The sequence below is a fragment of the Mycteria americana genome, chromosome 6 (assembly GCF_035582795.1).
Source record: "Mycteria americana isolate JAX WOST 10 ecotype Jacksonville Zoo and Gardens chromosome 6, USCA_MyAme_1.0, whole genome shotgun sequence".
Classification (NCBI taxonomy): Eukaryota; Metazoa; Chordata; class Aves; order Ciconiiformes; family Ciconiidae; genus Mycteria; species Mycteria americana.
In genome coordinates this window covers 66112254-66124498 of record NC_134370.1, presented here as the reverse complement: position 1 = coordinate 66124498, position 12245 = coordinate 66112254, and the positions used below count along the sequence as shown (strand labels likewise).

Here is a 12245-nt window from a genome sequence, read left to right as displayed (position 1 = left end):
GGAATAGGCACTGCAGGTAGATGGATCTCAGGGCAACTGAACGGTGACAGCAGCATATGCCACTGGGATTTTAATAATAGGAGCAATAATAACAACAATAATATCTTTTTTTTTTTTTAATTTAAATAAGTGGGTTCAAACATCTGTATATCTGTTCTGCAGAATACAGAGATAGCTATCCCGGCTCTGGACAAATGAGATTGAAAGCTGGATGCAGTACGGTCAGACCTGCACGACAAATTAATTACCCCGGGAAGCAAGTGCTTTAATTTGGAGGTAATGCTGTGCTAATACAGGACAAGGGCTGCTCTCTGTGCCGTGTAGATATCTTGGGTCATTCGAAGTGACCTGGGACATACGTATGTTGCAGGACACGTTCCTGTGGATATGGTTCTGGGGTCCAAGCCTGGCACTTTAATCAGCCGGGCACACATCTCCCCTTGGCTGCACCGTACAGGCTGCGGTGGGGAGGGTGCTCTTTTTCCCATTATATGGGAGCGTGTAGAGAGAGAATTTACTCCTCAAGTTCTGAAAGCTCTGTATGAACTTCAATATGATGGTGCCAATTTTAATCAAAGAAATGTTCTGTGGATGTCACCTGCATTTTTATCCAGTTCTCTTCGACAGAAATAGAATTTAGAGTTCTGCTAGAGATAGAAAGGGCAGAAAAACCCACTTCTAGACTCATTTTGCTTGCTGTTATTCTGCTACCATAATTACCTCTAAACATAATTATGGGCAAGACAAATGACATTTTTAGCTTTGGTCTTTAAAGACAAGAGTTAATTTCAGGCTTTGACCAGAACTATGTTAATTAGCCTCTACTCACTCTCTTTGTATGGAAGTACATCACCCAGGACTTAGCATAGGTTGCCTTTCCTGTATCTTTGAGTAATGAAAGGACACAGCATGGCAACCAAATCAAGGGCTGCTGCATTAACAAGGCCACTTTTCTGCCCATTTATCATCTATTAAAGGTGCACTAGTTTGTAAAGTAACACCACCTTCAGCAGGGCCGCCAAGAACGGCTCCTCATTTATTTTCTGCATGGTTTAAGTTGGAGTTAGACCCACCTTGTAGCTCAGAGGTGACAGCCAGTAAGAAAAAGTACACTAATTGAGACATCTCAAGGGAGAAATAGAAGAAAACTGAAAAGGTAATTAGAATGAGAGGGTTTCAAGCTGGGTAAGTAAAATCGAATGGAGGTGCATATTAGGGGCTGTTACAGATGGGAAAGAAAGTACTTGGAGAATAAAAAAAGAAAAATGAATATTAGAGAACAGAGCACCCTTTTCACACTTGAAGAATAGAGGAGAGAGATAAAAAATAATGTAACAGAGGAGATACAGGCTGGGAAAAAAAACCTCCAGAAATATGAAGGACATATTTAAATGTAAGAGAGAAAGAATGGGGAAAAATAATAGAGCAGATCAATTACTAGAGCTGTAGCCAAGGAAGGAGAAACTGTCAAATGAATATCTCTGGAGCCGTGGAAAGGTCTCCTTCCTTTGCGGGGGATGCAGAGTGTGTTTGGTCTGTGTAGGAGGGGTTCCTTTTGGGGGCTAACTCAACATTTGAATTTGCTTCAGTGTCAGTAGCCCAAATGGGGCGCTGGGGTGAATGCCTACCTGGGCAGAATTGAATTAATTAGATGTTATTTGGCAGAGCTTATAGCTGATAACAGACCTTTTTCTAGTGGTTGAAGTTTTAGCCCCTCAACAATGTTGCCTGTGTGTCTCTTTTGCTTTAATGTCAATAGTTAGGGACGTGTTAAGGTCCAATCACAATTTTTCCCATTTTAAATCTTCCCTTACCTGCTGGAAAAGAATCACCTGGGTTACCCCCGGGTCATTTCCACCTCACACACAGGGAAGCTGAAGTCGCACCACATTCCCTCAGGCAGATGTAAACCCAAACCAAAGCAGACACATGAAGAGAAACACTCTTCTGGTTAAGGGTGGAAGGTGGCCATCGCTTTTCATTGTGCTCACAGCTGATGAGGCAGGATTTCCCCTTTTGGCCCGTCTGGAGGCAGGAGGCTGGAAGTGAAGATCATCTTCAGTGGTAAGCAGAGGAGATGGAGCATGGCTTTCTCTGGCTGCGAGGCAGGAAGGTGGGACCCCAGAACCAGGGCCATCGCAGGTGAGTTATTAACCCTAAAACACCCACGATCTCAATAGCCGGTGGGCTGGAAGGACCAAAGTATATCTCTGTACCGCAGGGAAGTGCTGCACAGAGGTATCTGAGCTACTCTAACCAAGAAAATCATGCTTGCACCCTCAAATAAATGATTCAAGGGAAATCAATAGGAGTTATGTGTCTGGCTGTCTTCGTGGGACCGGACCGGCAGTATTTGTTCACGTTAGAACTTGTTTGTACAATGTAATGTACAGCAGCCGATATATTTAATGCTGTTTTTAGTTACTAAGTTGTATCTGTGAAATTAATATTGACTTACTGTGGAAATGGAATTTTCTGATCCAAGTACAGTATTTGTGGTTTTAATTGTTAGTCTCGCTAGAGCATTTTTCCTACCCATTGTCTGTTAGATTTTTCTCTTATAAGCTTCACTGATAAAATAGTCAGAAAAGGATTTGTTGTTTCATGAAAATCATACTGGTTTCTGCTGAAAATTTTGAAAACTTTGAAGCTGTTAATAACACACTGGCATTTTTTAGGTGCTGAAAATTTTTGAGCACTTGATCAAAACCTATTTTCATGTTTCCATTTTAATTTTTCAGTATTTAAGAAAATTAGCCTAGCAACTGGAAACTGTAAAAATTTTAATTACACTTCAGAGCCTGAGTCTCTTCTTCCTAAGAAATAACTAAAAACAATTGAAATTTTGCTGAAATTGAGAGAAGAAAAAACCCCCCAAAACTTAAAAAGGTAAAAATCCCCAGACACTTCAAAGGGAAAATGTGTCATCAAATTAAAACAAAACAGAAAACCAGTCCATGAAGGTAGACATTTCCCGTTATTTTAAAAGCCATTTGTACAGCAGGAGTGTTCATGAACCGCAGGATTGCAGCATTTGGTACTAGATACTGTCTAAATAAAGAAAGAAGATGTACATCTTCACCCCAAGTTAATTACCTTAGTTATGGAAATGCTCTAACTGTATACTTCTAGAATAACAAATGAATCTGTACTTTTCTTTTGCAAGACACAGTAAGCCTTCTGCGTAAGAAAACAGTGGCAAGTTCAGTGGAAAATGACAGTGCTCTTAGTACCAGAGTTTCAAAGATCACAAACTCACTCTAAGGACTTGAAAAACAAAGAAAACCCTGTGACAGAGAATATTCTTCTTCATTCATCATTTGAAACCCTGCCTCTAAAAGTGCTAAGAACAAATTATTTTGAATATGACTTCGCCCCAGGGGATTTGATAAAAAGGGCTTTTCTTTTCCAGCTGGCTAATGAAACGTGGTCTGCAGAAGACCTTAGTGACTTGGATGGCAGTTCTGAGACTCCCCCAGACTCGGCAAACTTTTCTGATCCAAGGAAACAAAAAACAAAGATGTGTCACAGGCCTGAAGGAAATATGGGAGCTGGGTAGACAGTGCTCATTCATCAGCTCTGTAAGCCTGGAAATCTCCCGGGGAAAGGTGGAAAACAAATTAATATCCCACCTCCAAGCTCGTGTAGGTTCTCCAGTGTTTGACTGTTCCAAGTAAGGAAAGCAACTTCCATAGTTGGGAGAGATCTGTCTCGCTTCCACTCCAGATAGAGTTACACAGATGGTTTTCTTGAGACGAGAGCTAGTGAGGAGCTGCAGTCTTTCTTTCTTATGCAGAGTCTATTTTACCAGTGCTAAATGAGCATTTACCAGAGCCGCCTTCTCATGTTGGTGTTGAAGATTTGGGCTTTACAAAGTTGGCTTTCCTTCCCTGGGAGGAAGCGCAGACCTCTTTTGTCACCTCCCTTAAAAAATGCCGTATTCTGTTCCTTGTGGGCGTTTCCTCCTGATGCCAGCTGGTGAGCCGCTCCAAGCAAGAAGACTGATAGCTCTGAGGAAAGGCAGCAACCGGCAGGCCCACGAGTGACTGCTTTTCAAATGAAGGAGTCCTGCATGTGGAAATTGCTTTCTCTCATGTTAACAATTTTGTTATTTGTTTGCTTATGCTGCTCTAGGGTGGCCCCTTAGACTATGTGGCCAGTAAGCACATGGGATTCATTTGAGTATACTTTCATTTCCTTCAGTATTGGTCCATGCAATTAAATCACGAATACCACTGTAGATGGCCATAGGTATATATAGATACATTCAAATTAGCCGTGTTATTGATAATGATCAATTCATGTGATTCCATCTTCAATAATCATTGCTTGGTTACACTCACAAAAAATCTGAATTGGAGCAACATGTGTCAGAATAGACCCAAAATATTTCAAGGTTCACTTATGGTCCCATTTATATTTAATAATCAGCGAGTTGCTAAATGAACTTCACTCTTCTTAGAGTAGACATCTGCCTGCCAGGGATTGCAACCCTGTCACCAGACTGTCCCTGTTAACATTCATTTGGCGTGGAAGCTGTGAGCCACATTCCTCGAACGTACCTCATTTTTCCAGCTGCTTCTTGTTATCTGTCTTTCTGGTAAGAAATTTCATCAATTATTTCCTGATAGTTGAATTCTGCTTTCTATTTGCGTTTAATTTCTTATGTACAATTGTGTATGGTATATGTATAAAATGTGTATATATGTACGTACTTATTTTCTCCATGCCGTGATATTGTTGTCTCTGTCGGTGTTCAGATCTAGGCAGACAAATGAGACGAACAAATGGAAACCAGTATCATTAAATATCCCCAAAATCTTCACCTAAATGTTCTAAACAGGTGGAGAGAACAGATAACACGTGCCCTCCCTGACTTCACTGCTGGGGGGGCAATACAGGCAATAGGGGTTTGATGCCCTTCAGCAGATAATCTTGCCATTTCTCATCACCTGTCTGTTTTTTGAAATTCTGCTTGCCCTTTTGAAAAGTTTAGCTTAAACTTTAATGATGTTTCATTAACTGGGCTTTACCATCCAATAATAATTACTAATACTGGGCACCACTGCCTGTCAGCCTGTTTATTCCTAAATACCTGGCTGCCCTGGCTTTTCTTTTTTTTTTTTAAGCAGTGGGAAAAACACCTGAATAATTCAGCAAGAACCTTTTACATTATGAAAAATATAATCAGCTGGCAAGGGTGAGATATCTTATTTCTACAGGACGCTAACTCAAGTATTACAAGTGACTGCAAGATTAATGCCAAAACGCAGTAGGTGTGGATACACATTTCCCTCATTGTTCAAGGCAGCCTCACCCCGCACGGAGGGCTAAGCGAAGACCGTGTATTCCTCACTGTGCCTACCTAATGCCATTTAATAATTTAAATCCATTAATCGGTTAAGATGAAGACTTAGTGTTGCTTGACTCACCACCACCCAGTGGAGTGTTTTTCTGGGCTAAATAACAGATCTTAAAATATTGTCTTCTTGCGAGGGAATGGAGAGTACCACAGCTTTCTTCGTAAGAGGCTTCAGGTTTTATTGGGGGGGGGGGGGGTGGTGTTACTATGCCAAAAGTGCTTAAGTAAACAATAATATCTGTACATCATAAGTAGATGTCTGAGAATATTAGCTGTTTATTTCACTGACATACTCTGAAGAGTCTGTGGGGGGCTCTTTCAAGAGTCAGGACCTCAATGTAATATACAAGCTTTGAATCTGATATTTCCCTTGATAACTGTGCTCTACCATATTGGGGTCGGAAGTCAGCAAAGGTTCATTGGCTGTTGTAATGCTCACTGTCACCAGTAATAAGTACAAAGGACTTGCTTTAAAAGCTGGCTTATAAAACTTTAAGGAAACTTGGATTGCTTAAGTGAACTTCCAAGGCTCTTCAGGGGCCAAGTGCACTTTGGTTGTCTACTTATATTAATTTCACAGAGTTTAAAGGGTCAAGCAATGCAGTTGGTGATGCTTATTAATTTATGAAACACAGAATCTTGCACTATCTTGCTTTGACCACTTTCGCTCTCCTTTTAGAAAATTTAATATACATTAAAGCTTGCTAGACAAGGGCGCCCTAAAGGATTAAGCCCAAAGTTCACAGCTGGACTAAAAGGTTCAAAGACGTTGTATCTGCAACACTGATTTGATTCCAAGTGACGTGCAAACAACGGAACAAAATTGTAGATGTTTGAATGTGTAAGGAAACAGCAATTAGAGGAATACCACAGAATGGCAAAGGATGAGGATTTATTTTCCTTAAAATGGTAAAACTGATTACAGTCTTACTCTTTCTTTCATGGGGGGATGTGTTTGATCACATCAGCTTTTGGGGTCAGTGGTTGTCAAGAACATACTTTGGTGTTACAATACAGCTTGCCAAGCTCTAAATGTTCATGCAGTCCTAGTAACTTTACAGAATATATTTGGTTGTTGTGGTGATGCTGAACCGAGTTCTGGGTAGGAAAATGTTAGCCAGAAGGGAAGAAGGAAAAGAGAAATGGATAGCTACTGAAGTAACAGGATTAGGATTTAGAAACCTGACATAATCCTATTCAGGGGTGTTCTGCATTCTGTTTACTTGCTTTTGAATTGCTTTGGTGTCTTGTCCAAGGGAGATAATTCCAGAAGTCATTCACACCCAGGCTGCAAATTCGATACTGCGTTCAGGTGACAAATGGAGTGTGATTGCAAAGCTACCCAGAAAATTGGAAATCAAATTGGCTGTGATGGTTGGTCTACGTGGTCTCCTTTTGGAATCAACAAGAGGGAGAAGAAAATGAAGGACAGGAAAATGAAGTGTGTCCTACTGTACAGAAGATGAGTTTATTTAGCCAGAGCTGGTAAAGGGGGAAGCAAATTTCACGTTATGTCAGCTCTGATTCCTGAGGCCTTAGGAAACAGACACCTTGAGGAAGTGGTTGTACTTCACTGGAAATTTGTTGTTGCAAAGAGAGACTCCAAACCCTGTGAGGGAGTCCCAGTGGTGAAGACTGTCTACGTTGCAGCTCGGCCCAAACAGCCTCAGATAAGATTGTGGGGCCCTGTGGTGCATCACACGCTGGGAGAAAGTCTGTGGCCGGAGAGAATTCATAGCTTTCATGAGTGAAAAAGGAGAAGAATGTGGGGAGGCAAAACAGCTGGGAAGAATTTTGTGTGATCCGTGGCACTTAGTTTCCCGCCAGAGAACAGAACTCACATGTCCAGGGCTTCAGCAGCCTTACTCGTGCATTTTAAACCCTTCAAACAGAGAGAACAATACAGAAAATCCCATAGAACACATGAGAAAAGGGTTTGTGCTGAATCCCTGTTATCATTTCTTTGCATTTACTTGCTAACAAAAAATATTTTTCTTATAGAATGACCTCTGAGATTTTATACTATGGGGTATTTGGTTAAAAATGTACTGTAACCTTCTTTTTTTTAATTGATCAGATCAGCCGTGAACACTCAAAGAAAAATCTGCCTGCTCTGAATATTGCCTGAGGATTTAGAAAGGTCTTTCTTGGAAACAGAAGAATGAGATGAAACAATCATCTGTAAAGCATGGTAAGAGAGAAAAAGAATAAAGGAACGAGTTATGTTTGACTTGGCTTCTTCCAAGGGATGATTCTCTTTTTGTTTTCTAGAGTAGACTTTAGATGTGGGAGATGTTGTGGGAGCTGCTCTGCACAGTTCTAAGATGCAGATTTATCATGGCACCTCTGCAGGCCCTGTAGCCTCCGCAGACCCATCTATAGCCACGTGCACCTTGTGCCACATATGGGAGAGAGTCTCAGAGGATCTCGTCTTTCTCCTCACTGTCCTCCATTGGTCTTTGTCACAGAAAAAAGAGAGAGAAAGAAGATCTAAGAGATGAACTGGAGCTGAGCTGACCATAGACTTTGTCCAAGGAGTACGTTTGGAGGTATAATTGTCTTCCTGGTGTTTCACTAATGCTGATTGCTTTGGTATGTTAAGGAGCCCTGAAATACTACATTTGCCATTCGCTCTGTTAGGAACTGAAACGCTGGTTGTCTGAGACCAGAAATGAATGACTGCCAGAGGTTCTCGTGCTGCTCGATGCATTTCCAGTGTCTTGCTAGAACACGTTTCAAAACATGGGCAATTTTTCTCCTGCTCTGGTAACTTGTAAACAAAAAAAAATTTGTTTGGCAACTTCATTTGCAGTAAGACTGCATTATTTACCACTTGAGTTGTAGGACAGACTGTCCTAATGACAGGTGTCAATCAAGAAAATGTTTGCTATCTCCCACCTGAGCAGAAGCAACAGTAAAATTTCAACTGTGTCTTTAATAAATGAGGAGCCAATGGATGTGAGAGCAATGGAAACCCTCTGATCACTTACTATGAAAGGGATGATTGTCAGTCACACCTCGATGGCATCTGCTTGCAGATATAATGAAGAAAGATTATCATTTCTGTAAGTGACTGCAGTGACTCTGGTCAGCAAATAATAAAGACATTGTCGCAGTGATTGGACCTGCCTCCCAGGTGCTAACAATGTTAAGTGATATCTCAGCGGTATTTTGGGTCCTCATTTATGTGACTGCAACAGAAAACCAGAAGGAAAGGACCCTTCTTTTTTGTGACATAATTAATTTTATGCTATTCTCTGCACTTCTAAACTGAAAACTCCGTTAGTCATGACCAAAGTCAGCTTATTTGTGCACCGATGACTCAGAGAAGAAGCAGTGACCTTGGTTTAGTATTGATACACCTACATAAAATGTTGGCTATGTATGAGTTTCCTCCAGTGCCTCTTTTGGATCCTGATGGGGGGCGGGGGGAGAGTGATACTAGCCATGAGTGTGACCCATTGGCTGTGTCCTGTGGAAATGGAGAAAAAAAATATTCTTCTAGTATTCCAGCTCTTCCTGGGGTGCTAGTGGCTGTTGGGAATTGTGCAGAGTACACAGAATCCTTCTGTGTCTGTCCTTACTCACCTTAATTTGTAGCTTCAGTTAAAGATGTTTGAAAGGAGCTTAGATACATGGCCCCATCTTCATAGAAAGGGACAAATGTGACTAATAAAATGGACCAGCCCAGTTCTGCTGGAGCGTAGCTAAAGTGAGAAGCAAGGAGACTTCAAGACATGCTTCTCTTTTCCAGATCCAATCAAGCATCGCAAAGGCTGCCTTGTTTAGTTGGCAGCTGCCCCTGGTTGTCCTGAGTAGGATGGCTTGGGTAGCAGACTGGAAAATATAGAAGGTGCAAGAGAAGTCTCTGACTTTTAAATCCTTTTAACGTCCCCAAATTTCTGTTGCGGTCACAGACGATACAATGCAGAATTGATAAATCCACCTGTTTTTATATCAGCCAGGAGCAAAAGCTCTGGGTTTTGCTTTGGGTTTCTTGCCTTACTTGGTGCACATATTCCAGCTCAGTCCAGAACAAAGAGCTAAACCCTGCTGAAACAATCAGTCCCCAGAGGGTGGAGGCTATTGTCTCTAATGTACATATAAAAGTCAGTCATACCAGCCGCAGAATAAATCACAGATGAAATCTTACTAATTAATTGCATGATCTTTGTTTCTGCCTAGTTTGAGATTCTCTCAGCCTTGCATAAATACCTGGGCACCCATACTGTACACCTCAACGGGGCTGTTGATTTTCCAAGGAAGACTAACAATTTTTGTGCCTAAAATAGCCATGCAATTACTTCTGCCCACATGGTCTCGCAGTAACAAAATGGTTTCTGAAAACTGTTTTTGTTCACACGTGACTGAAAAGTTGCCCTACATTGTTCTGCCAAGTTAGGCACTGATTCAGGTTTATGACCATATCATTAATATTTTAGTACCGCATCAGTAACTGGTTGCTATTAATACGTAGTGAAACAGTGATATAAAAAGGGAGATGTTCCCAATCATTTGGCAGAATTTGCATTACAGCTGGATGAAATTTATAACACATCTTTTGCAACCTACTGGTCTGAACTCCTGTTATTAATTTCTGCTGTGTTTATTTCTCCTTTATGTTCACTTTGGGCAATATCCTATTGAGTTTCCTGGCACACACAACAGTGGATATAGCTAATTTCAGCTGACTGCAGGAGAAGGACTTTGTAGAAAGTGAATTTTGAATTAGCACTAGTATTTGCAGCAGAAATCTCCCCCTGAGAAGTCTATTCCCCTCAGCCTGGCGTCAGCAGCACTTAAGTGCATGTGAATAGCCCTATTGACTTCAGGTGGGCAGCTGTTTAATTACCTTCCTGAATCAAGGCCAGGACCAGGAAACAAGCCCCCAGCATACGACCTAGGTGCCCGCTCAAACGGCTCGTCTCCCGGCTGCCGAACTTCTGTGAGTGACCCACAGATTGTTTGAATAGGTAATTTGGCAAATACTTTCCAGTCGAGAAGAAATTTGAGGAAATCATCATCTGACGCACAAAGAGAGGTAAAATTTGTGCAGTGTATTTTTCATGATGAGGCAGCTATTGCCCAGATTTATTCAGCCTCCTTGCCTCTTCCTGTTTCAATACTCCCAGCAATCACATTTTTTTGCCACGTTTTATTTAGGAACTCTGAAGTGACAGGTCTCTTGCCTTTCTACCAGGAGAGTGGTGTGCCGTACACAGCATGCTGTACGCAGGAGGAGGAGGATAAAGAATGACATGCTACTCTGTAAGTTACAACTATTTTTTTTCAGACCTGCATCTGCTCTTGTCCCTCTTCTGTTCTCAGATCGCTCTTTGGCTTCCCTTAGGAATCCAGCTGTGTCATCACATTGTGCGGCATCCTAATATTTCATACTAAGCTGTAAGCCAATTAGGAATGACTACTTACCATGCTGAATCATAGGAAGAGGAAAGGATAATGTGTCCTTCATATAATGAACCGCCTCTTTTTTGGCAAGACAGATCACCTACGCATTATATTTATAAGCCCTATGGCTTTTCACTCTACCCAATTAGGATGCAGCTTCCTTTCACGCTGCTGCAATATTTTAAGGGACTTGTTTACAGATGGATGCTTATTGAAAGTGCTGACCTGCTACCATTATACCTCCTACCACCTTTCATCTTCAGGTACTGAAACACTGCGCAAAACTTGATGTTGTAATCACCTTTAACAGGATAAAAACACGAGTGCAGCAAAATATAAATGCCTTGTCCTGAGTTCCTAAGTGAACTGGTGACCCCGGATGAGGGTATAAATGTTATCGCATGCCACCCAGGGTTGAGAGAGATGTTGATTAAAGTCAAACTATAAAATAAAGCCTGTTATATCTAAAAGGAAGAAGGATGAACCATTGATGTGTATTTGGGAATGTGTGAAGTGTTTAGTAATGAGCATCAAAGAGAAAGACATTAAAATTTATTTCCCATGCTGAAGTAATTAATGGGCTATTATGCCAGGTGTCTAAGCTGCCCGGAGGTCTGGGATAAATAGCATTCCAGCAGAGGATGCGAAATATGATTTAAGATTAAATGGAATGATGTTAGTTCTAGCGGAGCACTTCGGATGCCCCCTTCCTCCAATTGCTGTTCCTTTTTCCCAAGCTGCTAAGTAGCTATCGATAGTATTTATTGTCTGGGAAGAGAGGTACTCCTTTAAATTTGTCTTTGGATCCTAGCAGTGTTGCGAACTGAAGACTCCGGTGACCTGTGTCTGGTAGCTGCCATCTTTCAAACCTTATCTAATCTTGTTAGTCTTCACTGCAAAGCAAGCAGGGCAGCACCCTCACCCCGCAGAAGGCAGTTAACTACCACCCTCAGGCGATAGATTCTGTGTGCAGAGTCACGTTAGGGATTGCATTCAGATAAGAGCCCTGGCTGCAGATACATCCAGGGAGAAAGGATGGCTTCCGATTCGGCTTCCCAAATGGCATTTCCCAAACCAAGTCCAGCCATTTTTGTTGCCTGTGCTGCTAACAGCTGCTAATAGAGGTTGTGGCTAAACAAAGCGTGGGAGCCTCTGGTTTAAGGCTTCCCCAGCAAGGGCCAGCCATACCCTGCTAGGGTTCAATTTGCTGCTTCGCTGATCGCATCCCCTTGCTTTCCCTCACAAATACCTGTGGAACAAACGTGTTGTCCCACAACCTGCCAGGAGAGAGCACAGCACTGACATCTGTGGCTGAGAGCATGGGTGCAGGCAGCTGCAGGGGTTCAGGGAGATCCTGCTTTGCTTTCCAGGGCAACTAATCCCACCTGTGCTGAGCAAGTTTGAGGGCTCGGATCTACGTGGTGAACTCTGATGGTAAGGTAGGGCTAAGGATATTACAGCATAAGAGCTCCTG

General features: G+C 41.9%; 1 long non-coding RNA gene across 1 annotated transcript; it reads left to right on the top strand.

Annotated features, from left to right (window-relative positions):
- Positions 1-7443: 7443 nt before the first annotated feature.
- LOC142411025 (uncharacterized) lies at positions 7444-10630 on the top strand. The gene is made up of 3 exons (XR_012776086.1): positions 7444-7553; positions 7634-7911; positions 10563-10630. It is a non-coding gene; the product is annotated as an uncharacterized LOC142411025 (long non-coding RNA).
- The last annotated feature ends 1615 nt before the right edge of the window (positions 10631-12245 follow it).